A 16,547-nucleotide genomic window follows, 5' to 3' on the forward strand; every position below is an offset into this window, starting at 1 on the left:
TTCTTTCTTTTATAACTTATCACTCAATCATTATATTTTTGTTTATGGCAATCTACTTCTGTATGACAGCAGTTATTTTTGAGAAGAAAATAGACAAATGATTGAGCAAAGAGAGACTAACAGTATTTATAAAATGATACTACACTCCTAAATTCTGAATCTAACCTTTCTCATGTACAGTTCAGCATGGGTTGTCTATGTAATCCCTTAAAATATTATTTAGAATATTAAATTTACTCTAACACATATGGCCTTGTACTCTTCACAAAATAAGTGGCAGGAACACACACATACACAGGCACACACACACACACGCACACACCACACTTTATTTTGTTATATGTTTTAGTCAATATATAACATGTTAGAAACATTGTGACACTTCCAAAATGTGTTTTGTGGCTCACCATTACCTGGCTGCACTGTCTCTCCCTTATAGTCCCTGCCTCCCAGATTCATTTCTTCAACATGTTCCAATTAGATAATTCCTGCTGGGTACTGGCTACCAATCTATATTTCTTCTCCTCCTCCTCCTCCTCCTCCTCTTCCTCCTCCTTCTTCTTCTTCTTCTTGTTCTTCCTATTCCTCTTCTTCTTTCTTCTTGTTCTTGTTCTTGTTCTTCTTGTTCTTGTTCTTGTTCTTCTTGTTCTTGTTCTTCTTGTTCTTGTTCTTCTTGTTCTTGTTCTTCTTGTTCTTGTTCTTCTTGTTCTTCTTGTTCTTGTTCTTGTTCTTGTTCTTGTTCTTCTTCTTCTTGTTCTTCTTCTTCTTCTTCTTGTTCTTGTTCTTGTTCTTGTTCTTCTTCTTCTTCTTCTTCTTCTTCTTCTTCTTCTTCTTCTTCTTCTTCTTCTTCTTCTTCTTCTTCTTCTTGTTCTTCTTCTGTGGGTCCATCATTGTGAGATATGAACACTTTAATGATATCTCTTTAGTCTGTTCTCTTGAAATGTACAAGGGCACCTGTTGAGGAAACACGAATCAACATGGAGGGGCAGGTTCCTGTGTATGAGAACAGGTAAGAGAATGAGGGAGGAATAATCTGGATTCGCACAGAGAATGCTCGTGCTTTGGATGCAGGGCACCTCTGCAGGTCTGAGAGAGGGAGCAACTCCAGCTACTGCTTGCTCATATCCTTTGCTTAACAATTAACTTCTTCCCCTATCTCTATGTTCACTGATTGAGCCTCAAGTCCTGTCAGGCTCAACCTTTGTAAGGAATGAGGTTTCCTTTGGGAAAGTGTTCTCTTATCCCTCAAGAGATAGTAAGGGCAGTTGTTCTTTACAAGGTTTGAATGGGTCACTTCCCCTCCAGACGCAGTGCAGGCCCTGTTCTATTCTCCATCCGCAGGGTTGCACCTGTCTCTCAGTCTTGATCTAAGACATTTGTTCTTTATAGACTAAAAGTCTGAGGATGAGATTGAGTTAGTCCCACAATGATGACAGCTGCTTCAGTGTTCACCTTCACAGAACCTCAAAGAATACTTTAAGTAACCATTCCCATGGTCAGAGAGAGACAGATTAGACCCGGGATTTGGGGTTATGGACATAAGAAATACACAGGTTTCTGTCAATGGGGACAGCAAACAGAAGACAATGAAAGGTAAATATTCTTCCTTCATTCACTCAATCCATGCCAAGAACAAGTGGTTCTTATTCTCTCTCAGTTATAGGGTGAAAAAAAGCCATTCATACCTCATATGACACTGTGGTCATACTGATAACAAATTCTCTTATCTTTGAACTTGTCTTTCTTCTGACACCCAGCTAACCTTTGCATTGGTTCTCTGTGGCTTCTTTTGCCTCAGTCTTTGAGGAGACATGCTTGAACATCATCTTTACCTATAAGACAAGATGGACCTCCTCCATGTTCCCATAATATTATGCACTGTCTGTCTTCATGCACTGTCTTGGTTATACATTCTTTCTTCTCCTGGCTTTCACAGCTCTTGAAGACAGAGATCATACTATTTACTTTTGTTTCTTTAGTGCCTAGCCTAATGTCTAACAGAAATTAGAACTCTGAAAAATGGTAAATATTTGTTGGCTAACCAACTAAAAATAAAAGATCTAGATAGCCTCTGATCAAGGAGAGAAACAAATCCAAGACACATTTTAAGTTTTTTGCTGTTTTACTGGGTGGTCTCTTTGGGTATAGCTTAATTGAGTCAAGGATGGTGTTAAAGATCTTATGAGATTACAATTACTATCCAATACTTATAGTAATAATTACTACAATATGCTGGCCACAGATATATAACCATGTTATCATAGATAGTCAATGTGTGTAACCTCACTCATTCAGGGAATCTATGAAGTTGTTTCATATATGAGGGATATATAGGAAATGTAGATTTGACAGTTGGTATTGACTGAAGATGTTTTTGAGAGATTATAAAGAATTTTTCATTGATAATTTAAAATTTTAATTATTATTTTCTCTTCTTCCACAACCTTCATAAAAATACCTTAGGGTGGAAATGTTTTTTTTTAAAGTAAGTCTGATTAGCCTTCTCTAACACACTTTATACCCTGAAACTGTTATCCCCTCTTTCCTTGTATGAATTCACAACTTACACCGTGAGTGTCCCATGACCAATGGAAAAGGCTGATTTATTTTATTTTAACTTTTATGTAAGCAGCTTCTTTATTGTCTGGGAATTATTTACATTTGTATAATGTTTTGATTAAAGACACTTCCCATTCTCCATTCCCTCCAATCCAGTGTATCACCCCACATACTTTCCCTAGTGACTTCTTTTGCTCTGAAAAAAAAACTATGTCCTCTCAGTGATGCCTGTATGCTCACGAGGGTAAGGTCATCTTCAGGAGCTCTTGTAATCTTTAAGGGATATATTCCTGAAGAAACCTGACTCTCCCCTCCCGGCAACTATCCATTGCTAAAAAGCTCCACAGTTAGGCATGAATCTTCATGATCGAAACTTTCCCCTGTCCATCCTAGGAATTTTCTGTCTTGATGTTGTTCAGGTGTTCTGCATATAATCACAGTCATTGTGAGTTCACATATGTGATGGCCCTGTCACATCTAGCTAACTATTTTGCGGCAGGCAGCTACTATCTCGTATATTCATTTTGACCCCTTTTGTGAGATGATCCTTAAGCCTCAGATTTCAGAGAAAGATGTGATACAGATGTTCTGTTTAGGGTCAAGTACTCTTTGGGTTTCTTGGTCTCTGCATGTTGACCAGCTATGGATTTTTGTATTAACCACCATGTATGAAAAAAAAAGCTTCTCTAATGACAGTAGAGTGATTCAATAATATGTGACTATAAAGATAAAAACTCAAATGATCCATTTATTATAATGTACATTTAACTGAGTAACAGTATTAAGTTCACCCTTATGATCCAGCCTACCGATGGTACTAGGCATGAGTTCCATGTTTGAGAGTGAACTTTAATCAGAAACATAATTAGCATTGTTTAACCTTGTAATGTCCAATAAAATTCATGCCACTGTTGCATTGGGAGGCATATCTTGCCAGACAGGTCTTTATTGCAGGTTATTGTTGGGGGAGAAGATGATTACCTTTCTCTCTGAGTAATATCATAGCACCTTCCAGTGCTATAGAAACTAACTAGTGTCGATGAAGTTCCCTAGTCTGTATCAGCTTGTTTATCCATGTTCTGTGACTTAAATTTGTGTTATCTTAGGCATCAGAGTCCTTCCATCAAATTCTGGAGGATAACCAAAAGTACTAGCAGCAGTTTTAATGTTTAAGGACAGGAACCTACAGAACTACACTTACCAACAACTCCAAAAAGAGGTAACCCATATCTGACACTGGACTTTCTTTCCTTCCCTGCCTCCCTGCCTCCCTGCCTCCCTCCCTCCCTCCCTCCCTCCCTCCATCCATCCATCCTTTTCTTTCTAACTCCCCTCTCAAATACAGTCTACTCAAATTCTGTTTTTTTTATTTTATTTATGTGTATGTGTGCATTTGTGAAGCTTCTATGCCATGTTTCTATATGGCATTTTCAAATGTCTTTATTAACTATCCCTCTTTTTACTCCCTAGTCTACCTTAACTCCTAGTTCCCCAACCCATTTAAATTCTTGCTGTGCCATTACCCCCTTTCTACATCCATACCACCTGCATTCTATTCTCTTCTGTTGAAATTATCTTGCAGTCCCTGAGTTTTTTGGCTTCTATGGGTACTCCATTGTAAACACACACATCTAAGTAGCCAATGTTAGCATGTGCATCTGAAAAAAAACATGTGTTGTTTGTCATTTTGGATTTGCATTATTGTTCAAGTAATTATTTCTATCTCCATCCACTTACTTGCAAATTTCATTTTTCTTTACAGATGAATAACATACCATTCTTTATGAGTAGTAAATATTCATTATCCATTCATTGGTAATGCACATCTAAGCTATTTCCATTTCCTGGCTATTGGAAGGATGGCAATGAACATGGATACGCAGTTCTCTCTACAGTAGGACACAGGGTCCTTTGGACACAGGCCCAGGGATTCTATAACTGAATAACATGGACACTGTATTTCTAGTTTTTTGTGCAATCTACACACAGATTTCCATACTGACTATTTTAACTTGTATCCTTACCAGCAATAAATGTTATTCTTTTCCTCCATCCATGCCAGCATTTGTTGTCATTATATATTTTTATATTAGCCATTTTGAAGTGGATAACATAAATTTCAGAGTAATTTTTACTTCCCTGGTGGTTAAGGACGCAGACTATTAAAAACAGCTTTCTTAGTTATTTGTATTTCTTCTTTTTTTTAATGGAACTCTTTTCAATACTTGGTAGCAGCACTTAATTGGGTTGTTTGTTTTCTTTGTTAATTCTTTGTGTATTCTAGATATTAAGCTAGAGGGATTTAAACCAGGGTTCACAGAACAATTGTAAGAATCCAAACTGATTCTACCTACTATTTAATATCTAAAATGAAATAAATATTTTCTTCATGTAATCCAGAGATACAACTTTCTGCAATGAAGAATTCTCAAATGACTGATGGAAAGCAAGGACAGAACTCTCTGCCTCAGAGGTCTCAGCTAGACAGCTGAGCTCTGAACTACCTATATTGTGACAATAAGTTTATCCCAGGCACTAGAGTTGCAGCTGAGGGATGGGGATGCACATGCCTTTTACTTTCCCTGTGAAATGTTGCAAGGATCTGTTGGACCCCACCTTTACCTTCTGAGTGTTCTCCTGATTGCAGTTCTGTTGTCAGGATTTCACATTATGATGTAATGCAGCACAACTTGTCCAAAACAATATTTAGATTTATTCCATTTGTTAAAAAGGGAGATAACACTAGTATGTGGCCCTTCTGGCAAAATCTCAAGTCTTTCCTTCTAGGCATGGTTTCAATCACCTTTTGCTAAGATACTGTAAAAAAATATTATCTGTTTTTAAATGGTTCCTTTTAATTGAATAAACCATTGCTTTGAAATATCAGTGCTAAGGTTAAAGAGGTCTTTGAAATTGCATATATAAATTTTGTTAATTGGCAGCACTATCTCTGTGGACTGTACACACAGCAGCTGCTGTCCTCATGGAGTTCTAAAGGATGCCGCATTGAGGCTGTACAACACAACTGGTGGAAACAGCTGATGCATTACTACTTGTTAAAAATGCTAACATGGTCATTGATTTTATAGTATCACAGCCATAAGGGTAGATATAGATTGGGGACTATGATCCTGATTAGCAGCACAGTGTCAGAGTGACACAGAAGACATCATGTCTTGGCAAGGTATTACTATTTCTGTGGTAATTTGCTTAAGTATCCATATTAAGATTTCACATCATTTCAGGTCCCACTCTAAAGTCAAATTAACCTGTGAAGAGACTTGGGTTTTAAGATCACTTTTGACATTTTGGCATTTCAACTGTGGACCAATAAAAGGTAGAATAACCTCAACGTGTGTGTAATTTCGGGATTAGTATAGACACTAACGAATGACACCTATAGTAGCAACACTGGGGGTGTGATCCATCTAAGTATGTTGAGAAAACTTCATGGTACTGATTAAACACTCTCTCCAGTAAAGACGGGGCACAGTCAACATTGAGCAGCAGGTTCCAGAATAGAGATAACTCTCAAAAGAACAGATAAGATTGAAGAGACACTAAAGCTAGCTTACACAATTCTTAAATCCAGGCACTTCCCTTTCCCTGAAGTGTGATTTCATTAGTCCAGAACTCTGAAACCCAACATACTAGTTTCCTTAACACATTCCCATTTATCAACCTTTTTTCACTGTCTCGGTTGTGGAATTTTAGAATGTGAATCTGACCTTGAAACCCACAATTAGAACCTTTCAATAGAGAGAATTTTGGAGGATTTGAAGGAGTGGCAAGTATATTATCAAAATGTATTTTATATAAAAAACCCAGAAACATCTCAATAGTTTCTTAATTCTTAATAGTTTCTTATTTCTTAATGGACCCTATAGTATTTCCCTTTATTGTTCAGCCTTACTTCCCATACAATCAGTTTTACAGGCCTCTCTGGGTCATGGTTACAAGCTTCTCTCCTGGAGGTGTTATCTATCCTACTACAGTTTCCACCTGTTCTACAGGATGTACCATTAGACCCAAAGCTTGCACAACAAAAGTGCTGTTTTGTGGAATTTTCTCTTTTTTTTTTTTTGGTTTTCCGAGACAGGGTTTCTCTGTGGCTTTGGAGGCTGTCCTGGAACTCACTCTGTAGACCAGGCTGGCCTCGAACTCACAGAGATCCGCCTGCCTCTGCCTCCCGAGTGCTGGGATTAAGGCGTGCGCCACCAACGCCCCGCCGTGGCATTTTCTCTTTTTAAATATCTATAAACTTCTTAATGTCAAAATCCACCTCTCAGGATTTAACACAATAGTTAGATCATAGTTTATATTCGATATACGGAGTCCAAGCAGTCAGAAAACATGAAGAAGCAGTGTGAGGAAAATGCACTAAGGGTACTCAGCCCTAGAGGCAGCAATGACCATAAACTAACAAGAGTGAATGTCCTTGTTTGGAAGTGCTAGATGCATTACAGTATACTGGATGCAAATACTTAATCTATCTGCATGCCAAGAATATAAACTGCCATTTTTATCTCTGAGGATATACCAAGGAGACACAGATGTTTTAGCCAAAGGAAAGGGATTTGCTTATGGTAAAGTTGGGTGGGAGGAAAATGGATTTAAGACAGTAGTTTTGGTCCTGTGTGTCTAGTAAATAAAGTATGGAATGGATATTAACCCCCTCCATGGAATGAAGAGAGATATGTAAGGTAAATTGACTTGACATGATCTTTTAAATGTGATGGTTTTGTAGATGTATCAGTTGAGGCTGGGCACCATATGATCTCTTGTTCTCTGCATTTTGATTGGTTGTGGTTTTCTGTAATGGTCTCCATCTGTTGCGAAGAGAAGTTTCTTTGATGAGGGGTGAGAACTACACTTATCTGTGGGCATAAGGATAAATATTTAGAATGTAGTTAGGAATTATACTGGTGTAGTAAAGTGGTGGTTGTGGGGTCTCCTCCAAGATCCATGACTTCAGTAGCCCTGACTAAATATTCTATGAAGAGAGGGAGAGAGCAAGGGGGAGGTGAAGGGAGAAAGAGGGGGAGACAGACAAACAGACAGACAGACACACACACACACACACACACAGAGAGAGAGAGAGAGAGAGAGAGAGAGAGAGAGAGAGAGAGAGAGAGAGAGAGAGAGAGAGAGAGAGAGAGAGAGAGAGAGAGAGACTACATGGAAAGAAGAAAGGGAAAATGGGAAATAATGTAATTATAATTTCAAAAGAAATTGTTGTTTAGGCATGTGATTGAATTTGGTTGACATTTTCTGATGTACTTTTTCCTCTATAGAGGAGCTGGAGTGTTTCACATTGTAAACACAGTGTCCTGTCCTGGAGTTCTAAGAAATGTAAGTCCTGTGTGGGAGAGTAGACAAAACACTTGCCCAGGCAACGAAGTTCCCATATGAAGTGGCCCTGTGTGACTACTGGAATGTACTGACCAGGATAACCTATGTCAGAGTCACTCACTTATCTCTTCATGAGAGTTACCACTTTTGAATGCTTAGTATGAGGCTGGCATTGTTCCAGTCATAAGAAATTCAGCAAGGAATAAAATAAAGTCCATGAATAATTTTTGAAATAACAGCCAACTTTTTTATATATAATTGCTGGTGATATCATTTTAGTAATAGTGTTTATATAGAAAATGATCACATTCAGAGACCATTTACTCATTTTATTCACTCAATCTAAGGATTATAGTGTAGAAATGATTTAAGTTTCATTTAAGGGAACAGAGTGCTCCATACACCACAGTGCTTGTGTACGGCCAAATGTTGAAGCCTAGTTGCATGCTTATGTCCATACATGTTTAGAGCTCACATGATAAGGAATTCAGACTTTATAACTATTCACAATTTTTCTACCTGTCTTTACATGAAGTAGTAAAAAATAGTAGAGTTGTAAAGTGGATGAACCTGAAACATCTAAGAAACCCATGATAGCATCTATATATTAGAAGCTTAATTCTTCTTATCTTTGAGAGGATCCCTCCCACCTCTAGTGCTGAAGAGAGGACAAGAACTTTAGCTGGCTCCATGAAATCCTCTATATTTTCATTTGGGAACTGGTCTTGCTTGGTAGAGGGTTTTAAAAGTTCATATTCCTTGTTTTGAAAATCAGGTATCCAAGATACATCGAGGCAAGTGGTGCCAACGTTTTTTCATCTTAAAACTGCCACCACAACAGTTGTAGAATAGATCTAAACTGTTAAAAAACAGAGAGTCCACTATTTGACACGTGGACAATATGCTTATGGCACTTGATACTGCTATTATAGTTTGTTGCTATCACAGCCACAGCATGGCCCGTGATAGTATATGTATGGTCTCCAGTTGGTGAAGATATTTTCCAGTGGTGGAGACTTTAGATGATAAAACCTAGTTGGAGGAAATTGGTAATAGCTGGTCCCCAATCCCTTCCCTTCATCTCTCACTCTGTTTCCTGACTAAGAGGAAGCGAATAACTTCCTCTTTCATGTATTCCCGCTAAATGATATTTATCAATTCTTCAGACCCAAATTAATGAAGAGTGTTGATATGGGTGTCAGTTTTGCTCTCGGTCAGATTCTCTGAAGTTCACACTTTGGCAAGTCACTGACATGTGTACAATGGGGACTGACAAGCACAGTCAATTGAAAGATGTTCTTTAAAGTCCAATGGCTCTTCCTACCTGACAACTGCTAGCAGGTGAGGGCAGACCAGTGTAACTCAGATTAAAGTGCATTTCTATTAGAGTGTGGCTAGTTCTACCAATGCACAAGTTCAGAGTAAAAATCTGTACTCTTAGATAGAAAAATGAAATGCATTATTTTGCATTGACAATTTAAAAAGTCACAATAAGCGTTTTTGCTTCTGGGCATCTTGGCATAAGCTAATAAGGGCTAATGCTCAACTTGTCCACTGACTTCCTGTTCCCTTGATCACAGGCCAGGAGAACATGGAGGGTGACAGTGTCATACTACTTGGGTATCCCAATAAAACTTCTTCCTCACTCTTGGAAATAGGCAAAGTGATTCAAAAATTGTATATTCTTGTTATTTGAGACAGGGCTTTACATTGTAGCTTGTACTAACCTGGAACTCACTATAGAACCCAACATGGCTTGAGTTTACAAAAATCCTCTTTCCTTAGCTTCGTGGGTATTGGGGTTTACAGCATGGCTATATGCTTAGCCAGAAGAATTATTTCTTCTTCACTTAATGAAGAGAGTTGAGGCATTTGAGGTAGGTATGGATTTGCGTGGCAACTTCTTAAGTAAGTAAGTGTTGACCATGATGCTAAAGAAGTTTATTCTTCACAGCCTCTTCCAGACTAAATAATTCATCACATTGTGTGAATTAGCAAACTATTATTGGAGCCAGGGAGATATCACAGAGAGGAAAGTCCTTGGTGTATGAGTGTGAGGTGAAGACTGCAGTTCAGCTCCTTAGTTCCGCAAAATACTGGCTGGGCTTAGTGCTAACCTGCACTCTCAGGGCATGGGCGTGAGATGGCTAGCTAAATTAGTAATCTCAGTGCATGCGAGTGAGGCAGCTACCTAGACTAGCTGAATTAGTGAACTGTGGGCTCAAGCAAGAGACCCTATTCCAATATGTAAGTTGATGAGTGATCAAAAAAGGTACCTGTTTCCAAACTCCTGCCTCCATATATAAACACACACATGTGATCCCACACAGAGGCAAAAATGCATTTATAGAGGTACACTCATATGCACATAGTACACACACACACAAAAGAAGTCTTTATTCTGTAAGTATCAGAATATGTTGGCAGTGGTGGTTTATTCCAGAATGGGTTTGTTTTCTAACAAACTTAGAAGAACAGGGGTCAAGTTCTTGATTTTAAAGGAGAACATGATTCATGAGAATACACTATGACATGATGTTGGGATGACAGCCAAGTAAAGAATGGCAAGCCACTCTGTGGTGATCTCACATACCATATGTTGATGGACATTTGATCTCAAAGTGCTCCAGCTCTCATGTCTACCTCATGCTCACTGCCTCTCTCAACATCATATTTCAAGATCAGTTAAAGATCAAACAGGAGATGACTGATGCCATATAAGTTTTTGAAAAACAGATTTTCCCATTGGCCTCACTCAGCTTACTGGCTGACATTGGATTGTGTGGGAGACCTTCTTTGTCAAATACTTTTTTTCTGGGTTTTGTGACAAAAATATCATTTCTAATACCAAAGCATGCAGTCTATCATGAGGGAGAAGGCTTGATGGTAAGGAACATCATGGATGTGTCTGGTCATGTTGTATCTGAGGTCAGGAAGTAGAGAGAATATGGGTGCTCAAGTGATTTTCTCCATTGTTATTCTAGAACCTGTACCCATAGTTCAGGGTTACCCATAGATAGAATGCTCTTCCCATTTTAACTTGATCTAAGAATTCTCTCTCAGATATACCCAGAGATTTGTTTGCCAGTTGATCCTAGATTTGTATCAACTATAATAGCTTCCAAGGAAAGTCTGGAAAACAGGAAGCAGTTAGCAATGCTAACTCAGCACTTTAGGCTTGTAACAGACTTAGACCTCCTCACTAGAAGAACCTCAAAGGAGGTATCTTGTGTATTCTGTGTCAGAGTGTCTTGCTGCTTTGTGGGTCCTTCCCAATCATTTGCTTTATTTAGTTGGATTGATGTCTGACAGGATTATATATGCTTTGTTTTCTTAACCTAAAAGTTTCTAGAGGTCAGGAAATATGTTTTGTTGTTGGAGTTATCAGAGTCAGAAACATAAATATTTGTTACTGTTCTATTAACTTACCTTGAACAAAACTATCCTGAATGCTAGAGTGCTACAGGTATATTTCTAGAATATCTCAGTTGAACAGTATGCAGGACCACATCAGGTTTGCAATAGAAATAAGAACACGTGAAATGTGCCACAAAGATACATTATAAAGTTCATTTTGAATAACAGGTAGGATCTTCTTCTGGTTTAGTTTTTACAAACCTTATACCACCTACAACTATGTTTTAAATAATTAGTTTCCAAAATGTGTTTTGACTTCATCTGAGTTTGATTGAAGAAGAATACAAAGAGACGGACTTCTGTCTTTCTCACTCACCTGGGAGTTTGAGGTCACAAGTGCCATGTGTTACTCAATGACAGAGACCCCAGATTCTAGTTTCAATGGAACACATTGCCAATTCTGTTGGATGAAAACAGGGCTGGGTACCACCTGCAAACATGTAGTGATCTGGTGTTTATCGAGTAATAATCTGAGGCATACAGATGACAGTTTTGGCAAATGTAAGAGCAGTTACTTTTGGAAAAAAAATCCTGAGCTGAGCTGCAGCCCTTTGTGTGGACGAATGCCTGATACCTGGAGGATGAAGAGATACTCAACTTTAAGTCTTTGAGTAGATCCTCTGATCCCAGGATGTGAAGCCATAGTGGCCTCTGTTTTATCTCGTAGAAGTCATGTCATCAGAACTGAATTTACTTAAACAGTCACCACATTTCAGCAGGATCTGCATGTCCCATGTACAGACACAGTAATAATAAGATCAATTTGGGCCCAGTGAGCAAAAGAGGTATTATTGAGTTTGTTTGTTTGTTTGGTAGAAAGTTTTTTATGACCATTGAAGCATTATGATTACCTTTCACTGAAAGGAAACTATGTTTTCAACAAAATAAGCACTGGTTTTGTGACTCCTGAAAGCAAAAAACAATTAAAACTACGCCTAGAAATGAACCTGCTTCTGCTTCTCAAATACTACAGAAGTGCTGGAACTGTTGAAATTTAAGTACCAGAAATATTCCTTCTCTCAGAACAAGGATGGCAAGCATGGAGAAGTACAGACTATCAAAACAATGGAAAGGCAATAAAATAAACAAATAAAATAATACAATAAATAAATAAATAAAATAATAAAATAAATAAGATCATTCTTACCTCTAGACAAAATACCTTGGTCAGGTCCAGATGAGATGTCTTAGATATGTTTTCCTGTCAGGACTTAGACCCCTGTGAGCACACTTTCCTTCTGAGGCCAATCATTTAGAAATCTGGTTCAACAGAACATTATTACTCCATTTATTCAATATGGTTTTCTACGAACTTGTTCCGTGTGCCAAACACTGCATTCCACAGAAGAGTTTCTTTCCCTTTGAAACAAAGAGCTTTTCATAATTGCCACACAAATGTGACCTGGCCAAAACATATCTTCTCATTCCATATTATACATCAGAAAGGGTTGTATGAGTTAAAACTTGCATCTGACTATCGCTAAGAATGAGGTGAAATAGGAGTGTCTTCAGCTAGTGGGGCTATTTCTTTTCTGTTGATCATAAGTCAGGAGGGAGACAGGCCAAGGAGAGTGTGATAGACATATGCTATCATCAACGTACTGGGATGCTTTCATCTTTTTGGTCCCACTATCCTTAGCACATGGCATCCATCCTCAAAATTGTGAGATGGCAGCTGGAAGTCTTGCTGTCACATCCATGTTGCAGACAAGGAAGAGAGCAGACAGAATCCTATAATCGTTTAATGGAGTTCGACCCCTAAAATAGCATTTTTGCAAGCTCCACACAAAGACTGCTCCCGCAATTGCATTGACAGCTTCTCAATGCAAGTCACTCTGGAAAATATTTCACATGGTGGTTATGTCTCTATTTCAAGTAATATGGACTTTTTGTTATTGAAAAATAAAAAGGAAGTTGGATATTTAGAGGTCTCTACTGCTAGACTCTGAAATGGAGGCAAGGGTGGGATGGGGATGTCGATTTGGCATTAGAAATATGCTGGCATTTCCTAAATTATGTGCAATCTCACAACCAGTATGTGATGATGGATGTACTTAGCAGTTCAGATTCTCAACTTTAGACTTGTGCTGGATATGACCAGAGTGCCTCCTGTCTGTGGTGATACCAGATGATGCTTATGTCCATATGTTCTGGTATTATGTTCATAGTACCAGAAGGTTCCATGCAAGTTGTCAAGGAATGGAAGAAATCAATAGTACTACTCAGCAATGATGCCTATGAATCACAGCAATGACCTACATAGCAAGATATCCCTAATGGTTCAATGGTGGGTCACCAGTTGGTAATCCAACATTTAAACATTGCTGAAATTGTATCCATACAAGCAGTATTACACAGAGTCCACAAGTTGCATGCCTATGTTTGTGCATGTGAAAGAGAGAGAATAATCAAAGAAAAAGAGGAAGTGAGAGCAGTTACTGAGCAGAGTTGGAGGGAGCATTTGGGAATGGAGGCTGGAAAAAGAAAGCGATACATTTTAGTTAATGTTTAAAAAAACGTTTAAAAGATGTTGATAAAAACACATTTTGACCAATAAATGGCTTTTACAAATCTCCCCCATATTCATGACTTTAAGATTGAGGAGTGTGGTATGTCCTCAAGTGCTGGAGGCCTGTGGCCTCAGAGACAAGGGAAGAAAATGGGTTGGTCCGGTGGCAATGAGCACAGTTCCTCCACAGTCCATCGCAAAAGTTCTTTGTGTAAAGAGAGTCTTCCTCAGTCTGGTGTGTAGATGCAAAGACTTCGGAGAGGAGTAGCTCTCATTGGGAGAGACTAGCATCAGGCGGTGCTACCTTTTTTCTCAGTCTGTGAACTACAATAGAGTAAATCATCAAACAGAAGGAGGGCAGCCTTCAGCGGCACGTACAGGAAGCCTGCCTGTTCCACGCAGCAGCGATCAAACTTGATGCGATCAAGCCAAGATTCTGTTGGCTGGGTATGGGATCTGACTCCTGTGTAGCCATTTGTTAGGTTCACCTTTCTCATTTCATGCAACTTACTTTTATCGCAATCACGTCCTTCTTTACCCGGCATTTCTTTTGAAATGTCCATCTTCCCGTAAGCATGGCTTTGTAAACTCCTAATCGTATTTGTTTGTTTTAATTGAACAAATATGTTCTATGTCATGGGTACAAGTGATGGCTCCTAATTGGATTCATGCTAGCCTGGCTTGTAGTTACAGAGGACATCTTTCTCTGGTTCTGGTTGGGCTTGGGGAGGGGGAGATAACTTTAGAACTTGATTAAAGCACGTTTCTCTAATGTCAGGGTTCCCTCTGAAGAAACGGTTGTACTCTTCAGGGAATAATGGAGGCTTGCTCAACTTTAGAAAGTCAGAACAGAAGTTTAAAAAAACAACCCTCGGTCCAATTTTCAACAGGATTGTATAATGTTCAAAAAATGAAGAAAATCCCCCCCACTGTTACCGCAGGAAGCCAAGCATTAAAGTCAGAAAAAAGAGAGGCCCCTAGCCCCACCTCCAGAATGCACTGCACCATATTGTTTTCCTTTCGTGCTTGACGATTTCAGAGTTTCATTTTCTGTACATTAAAAAGGAAAAAAAAGAGAGAGACTTAAGAAAATATTCGTTAGCGGTTTCTGTCTAAATCTCATCATCTAATTATTTTCACAGTGAACATTTGAAATGGCAGAAGCAATTCTGCCAAGAGCCCTCTCTCCCTGGATTCCAGGAGATGTTTCACAATAATTAGAAACCCCAATGGGTCTCTTAAGAACCCTTAAAGGGTTCCATATGCAGACTTCCATATGAAGTGGTACAATGTGCAGTTCTTCATTTTCCACAATAGGGCTTGACAGGTCTTAATGTATATTATTACATTAAATGAGATGCACATTAGTTGGTCGGACTGCTGGGTAGCTGGCTATAATTCACTGAGAAATACAAACCAACCCAGTAACCCCATTATTTCCTCCTCTCTCATCCATGGGTCCACATGTGGTACTTATATGAGTACACACACACACACACACACACACACACACACACACACACACACAGTACTGCTAATCATTGTACCAATAGTCAAGTACCCATTGGATTTTTGTACCTTGTCCTTTAATGTAAATAAGAAGTCTCATTGGTTTACTGGAGTTTCAAAGTAGTTTTAACACATGTCAGGCAAGAAACAGCAGCGCTAAACCAGGCATCATTCAAGGGCTGTCTACCATTCATTGTTCCTTCCAACCTTAAGTTATTCTTTAGGAAGGGGGATACATTTGAACTTCAACCAATCAAAGAATCAAAGTGTCTTCTACTTAAAATATATGACATGGCTAGATCTTGAAATTCTGTTATCATCTATGAGGTCTGTGTAAGTATCAGGAAGCAGCCATATCCCTTTGTAGGGTTCCTATTTATATGGCTATTACAGATCAATGAGAAATGTTTATAATTTTACACTGACTAGGAAAATCCAATTTGGCATACTTTTGATGTAGGCAGTATTCTCCCATGCTATTTAAATGTTTGTATGGTCCTTTGGGTAGGTAGTGAGTCTGCTGTTTATGGTCCTCTGATAGGATTTGTGGAGCATGATTGTTGATGCATTGGTTACCTTAATAAGGCTATATACATAGTAAGAGAACTAGATCTTCAGTGTGAATAAATTAATACACCTTCTTTTCTTGAGAAGATTGTATCCTCAGCAGAATAGACAGTTGTATTTCTCTCTGTAGAAATATGGTATAAGTGTTAAGAAGTCTTATCGGTATTTCCATTTCCCACATCCTCTTTATGACCCTGTGTTTGCTGTTGTCAATGTAGTGAGATGACTATCAAGTGCCATTCGAGGTTATGGATGAGAAAAGAGGAGTGAAATGTAAGCAAAGAACACCCGTACTTTTTCATTATTGTGCACTGCTATAAATTTTTCTGAATTCATATTAGACTTTTAAAAGAAACATGACTTTGTCCAGCATCTAACATTGATGTTTGATTATCGGTTCTTCTCCCTGCAATTTCATTTTCAACATAGAGTACCATAGGAATGTGGTACAAAATGAGAATTCCAAATGGATAATCTTCCTATTTCTTTTCAATATTTGAGAAAACCAGCAATTTTTGGCTATTCAGAGCTCTTGAGGCTTTTTTTTAAATCTTAGATTTAAATTATCATCTACTCATAAATTCGTCTATAGATGGCTATTAATTGAATGATGCTGGAACTGTCAGATGTCTTC

General features: G+C 38.4%; 1 long non-coding RNA gene across 1 annotated transcript in view; it reads left to right on the forward strand.

The window, feature by feature from the left end:
• Positions 1–4,579, forward strand: part of LOC121133819 — an 88,370-nt gene extending 83,791 nt beyond the window's left edge. Inside the window, exons 5-6 of the long non-coding RNA XR_005870814.1 lie at positions 3,666–3,778; positions 4,322–4,579. This is a non-coding gene — a long non-coding RNA (uncharacterized LOC121133819). The remainder of the gene's footprint in view (positions 1–3,665; positions 3,779–4,321) is intronic.
• Positions 4,580–16,547: the final 11,968 nt, after the last annotated feature.

The sequence above is a fragment of the Mesocricetus auratus genome, unplaced genomic scaffold (assembly GCF_017639785.1).
Source record: "Mesocricetus auratus isolate SY011 unplaced genomic scaffold, BCM_Maur_2.0 Super-Scaffold_100024, whole genome shotgun sequence".
Lineage (NCBI taxonomy): Eukaryota > Metazoa > Chordata > Mammalia > Rodentia > Cricetidae > Mesocricetus > Mesocricetus auratus.